Below are 5031 nucleotides of genomic sequence, written 5' to 3' on the forward strand. Positions count from 1 at the left end.
TTTTCTCTTGTTATGAATCTGTTAAGATTTTCAACATCACTTTGTGATTATTTGGGTAGGTAGTGTGTTTCTAGAAATTTATCCATTTCCTCTAGGTTTTCAAATTTGTTGGAGTATAGTTTTTCATAATATTCTCTTATGAGCCTTTTTATTTCAGTTGGGTTTGTTGTAATCTCCCCCATTTCATTTCTTATTTGGGTTATTTGTGTCCTCTCCTGTATTTCTTTTGTCAGTCTGACCAGTAGTTTGTTGATTCTTTCAAAGAACCAATTTTTGGTTTTGTTGATTCTTTCTATTGTTTTTTCTATTCTCTATTTCATTTATTATTTCCTTTCTTCTGGTTGCTGTGGGCTTTTTTGTTGTTGTTGTTGTTCTCTTTCTATTTGTTTGAGTTCTGTAGTTAATGTTTTGATTTTGTCACTTTCTTCTGCTTTAATGTGTGCCTCTGTCCCTACAAATTTTTCTCTGAGGACTGCCTTTGCTGTGTCTCAAAGGTTTTGGTATGATGTATTTTCATTCTCGTTTGATTCTAGGAATTTTTTTATTCCATCTCTGATTTCTTCTATTACCTAGTGATGTGTAAGCAGGGTGTTATTCAGTTTAAATGTAATTGATTCTTTTTCCCTTGCTCTTTCAGTTATTAATTTATACCATGATGGTATTGTGGTTGGAAAAGATACTTTGTATTATCTCAACATTTTGGATCTCGTTGAGAATTGCTCTGTGGCCTAAGATGTGGTCTTTTCTGGAGAATGTTCCATGTGTATTGGAAAAGAATGTGTACTTTGTAGTTGTAGGGTGGAGTGTTCTATATATGTCTGTGAGGTCAAGTTGGCTGATTGTGCCCTTTAGGCCTTCTGTATCTTGGTTGAGTTTCTTTCTAGATGTTCTGTCCTTTACCGAGAGTGGTGTGTTGAAATCTCCTATTATTTTTGTAGAACTGTCAATTTCTCTTTTCAGTGCTTTTAGAGTTTGTTTTATGTATTTTGGAGCCCTGTCATTGGGTGTGTAGATGTTTATTATGGTTATGTCTTCATGATGGATCATCCACTTAATCGTTATATAGTGTTCTTCTTTGTCTTTTATGGTGGGTTTTGTTTTAAAGTCTATTTTATCTGAGATTATTATTCCCACTCCTGCTCCTTTTTGGTGGTTATTTGCTTGATATATTTTTTCCATCCTTTGATTTTTAATAAATTTACATCTTTGTTTTTCAGGTGTATCTGTTGTAGACAGCATATTGATGGATCCTGTTTTTTTTTTGTCCATTCTGTATCTCTCTGTCTCTTTATGGGTGCATTTAGGTGATTTACATTCAGTTGAGATTATTGATAGGCATGAATTTATTGCTGTCATTTTGTAGTGCTTTTTTGGGGGGTGCTGATGTTTTCTTTGTTCTTCTTACTCTCCTGTGCTGAATTCCTTTTGTTTGTTGATTTTTTATTCATTTCTTTTGTTTTTGTAGGTTTTGTTTTTACTGAGACTTAATGTTTTTCCTCTTTATTTTTATGAGTGGGTTTGTTAAATTTCTTTGTCATTTCCTTGAAATTTACCCTTATCATCCTAAGTTTGAAGCAGTCTATTATTACTTGTTATCGCCTTGTCTTCCTCTCCATTAGAAGGTTCTATACCTACACCGTTTATTCCTTCTTTTATTGTTCTGATGTTGTAGTCTTTTACAGATTAACTTCTCTGATTCTCTGTTGTATTTATTTTGGTTTTAGATAGTCCTTGAGAGTTCATTTCCTAGATTTGTATCTGGCTGGTACGATCCCGCATCCTAGATTCAGCCTGTGAGCTTATGTTGTTTGTTCTCAGATCGAAGGACTCTGTTTAATAATTGTCGTACGTTTCGTTTGGTTTTACATACGCCCTTAATTTCTGTTCATCTGAAAATGTCCTAATTTCACTATCATATGTGAATGAGAGTTTTGCAGGATATATTATTCTTGGCTGGCAATATTTTTCTTTCAAGGTTTTATATATGTCATCCCATTGCCTTCTTGCCTGCATGGTTTCTGCAGAATAATCTGAGCTTAGTCTTATTGTTTCTCTTCTGTGTGTGACTTTTTGTTTTTCTCAAGCTGCTCTTAGGATTCTTTGTCTTTGGTTTTGGCGAGTGTGAATATGATATGCCTTGGTGATTTTCCTTTCGTGTCTATCCTATATAGGGTTCGTTGAGCTTTTTGGATGGTCAGCTTTTCATCTTTCACGTTATTGGGGAAGTTTTCTGTTAGTAGTTCTTCAATGATCCTGTGTTTTCCGTTTTCTTCCCCTGTTCTGGAACTCTGAGCATTCACAAATTTATGCTTTTGATTTTATCCCACATAATTCTCAGGGTGTCTTCATTTTTCTTTGCTTTTTTCTTCTGATTTTTCCTCCAACAATATTGTATCCAAGTGTTTGGCTTCAAGTTTGTTCATCTTATCTTCCAACGTTTCAAAAGTGCTCCTCAGCCCTTCTATGACACCATCCATTTTTGAAATCTTGTTCTTTATCTTTTCGATTTCTAATTGTTTTTTTTTTTGTATGATTTCTAGTTGTTAATTTATTTTGGCATTTTGTTCCTACATTATTTTCCTGAATTATTCCATTTTTTTGTCTGTATTTTCCATGAATTTGTCTGCCTTTTCCATGAATTTATTTTTTCCTCATTTTTGTCTGCTTTTTGATTTAACTCTTGGATAGCTCTGAATATTAGAGATTTGAATTCCCTATCATGTAGTTCTATTGCCTGTTCTTCTACAGGAAAGTCATCTGGTGTTTTATTTTGGGTGGCTACTGGAATCATCCCTTCCTGTTTTTGTAAATGCTTTGATATTGTCTTCTGCTGTACTTGGGGCATTCAGTATTTATTTTCCTCATTTATTGATTACAGATTTGTTTGTTTCATCATGCTTCTTTGTTTTATTTGGTTATGTCTGAGCAGGCAAGCTGTGTGTTCTTTGTTGTTTGCTCATCCGTGGGCACAATTATTTTCACCTATTATTCCAATTGGCAGGATCAGTTGCTCATATATGGTACAGCATGGCAGGTCTAGCTGAAGAGGAGTTGCTGGGATGGATTATTTGTGGCAAATACGAGGGCCAACAGGGCAGGCTGGTAATTAGTGCAGGGCAGGTTCTTGTAGGTCGTGCCTGTGCTGCTTGGGGGTGTGGTGTTCAGCACATGGTGCAGGTAGTCAGGATGAATGGGTGAGACTGCGATGTGTGGAGCTAAGACAGGTATGGGAAAGAGCAGAGAGAGGAGAGAGGGACAGAAGCCAAAAACAAACAAAAAAGAGTGCTAAGGGAGCTTGTCATTGAAGTGGAGAGATGAGAGACTGAGAAATGGAGAAAAACAAAAAGGAGAAGAAGAAAAAAAGAAAAGAAAAAAATGAATAAATAAAAATAAGAAAGAAAAAAGAAAAGCCCCCAGGGATCTCTCTGGTGTGGCTGTGAGGTCTGAGGAAGTTGCTCCCAGGCCGTAAAGTACAGCCTGGCAAAAGGGGTAGAGGAGTCACTCAACACCAGTTATTCAGGAGACAGGAAGAGAAGGTGAGTATGGAGAGACGAGAAACTCAGTAACGAAGAAAGGCAGAAAGGGAAAAAGAGAGAAAAGGAAACAAAACAAATAATAAGAACAAGAAACCCCCCCCCCAAAAAAAAAAAACAGGAAAAAAGCAATGCTGTCAGGGATCCCTCTGCGCATCTGTGCAGACTGAGGGGGTAGGTCCCAAGTTGTACAGTATTGCCTGGCTACAATAGGCTCCCAGTTCGAGAAAAGAAAAAGAAAACAAAGAAACAATTCAAAACAATCAAACAAAAAAAAGCCCTGAGATCCCAACAGCACAGCAGCACAGGCCAAGAAGCAGTCCAACATTTGAGTGGCACTTCACCACCTGTCAGGAAGAAGCAAAGATGGCACACAGAGCCAGGTATTTGAGAGAAAGGACAGGGAGTTGGTGAGAGGTATGGAAGAAATCAAATAAAGTGGAAAAAAGCAACACCAGCAGCCAACAAATGGCACTCAGTGAGCCGGCCAGTGCGGGCAGATGAAATCCAAGCAGCACTGGGGTGAAGCCAGTGCTTCTTGGCTAAGAGACTGTGGCTGCAGGAAGCAGAGTAGGCCGAGTGGGGCTGAAGAAGAGTGGGAGGTGGGAAAGCATTGCTGGTTACTGGTTGTTCTGTCTCCTGCTGGAAGCTCTGTGAAGTTGATTTCCCGTACCCACTGTTCACCAATCTCTAATACTAGTCCAAGATGGCGGTTCCGTGCTGAGTTAGCTGAAAGGGGACCTCTGCATGTATCTCTCCTCAGTCTCTGTTCTCTGTCAGTTTCTTATTCCATTCACTGCTTGGCTGAGTTCTTTGTTTTTTTTTTAATTTTTTAATTTTTTGCTTACAAAAATTTATACATTGTTATGTAACGATAATTGCTCTCCCCGTACTGTGACAGAACACTCCTCCTTTCCACCCCTGATTCTCCATGTCCATTCAACCAGGTCCTAACCATCTCTGCATTTCCATCTCACCTCCTGACACAAGTTGCCCATTTAGTCTCTTGTATCTACTTGATCTAAGAGGAACAATCATCATGAGTATAACTTTATGTCCCACAGTCAAGTCCAATCCCTGTCTGAAGAGTTGGCCTCGGAAATTGTTTCAGTTCTGGGCTGACAGAGAATCCAGAGGTCATGCTTTCTGCGGTTCCTCCACTCTCAGCCAGACTATCAAGTATGGTCTTCTTACTAGAATTTGAGTTCTGCACCCCACCTTTCTCCTGCTCCATCAGGGACTCTCTGTTGTGTTCCCTGTTAGGGCAGTCATTGGTGGTAGCCAGACACCATCTAGTTCTTCTGGTCTTAGGCTGATGAAGTCTCTGGTTTGTGTGGCCCCTTTTGTCTCTTGGGCCCATACTCTCCTAGTATCTTTTGCTGTTCTTCATTCTCCTTTACTTCAGGTGGTTGGGACCAATTGATGCATCTTTGATGGCCACTTGCAAGCTTTTAAAACCCAAGCCACCTCTCACCAAAGTAGGATGCAGAACATTTTC

The sequence above is a fragment of the Trichechus manatus genome, unplaced genomic scaffold (genome assembly GCF_000243295.1).
Source record: "Trichechus manatus latirostris isolate Lorelei unplaced genomic scaffold, TriManLat1.0 scaffold00032, whole genome shotgun sequence".
Classification (NCBI taxonomy): domain Eukaryota; kingdom Metazoa; phylum Chordata; class Mammalia; order Sirenia; family Trichechidae; genus Trichechus; species Trichechus manatus.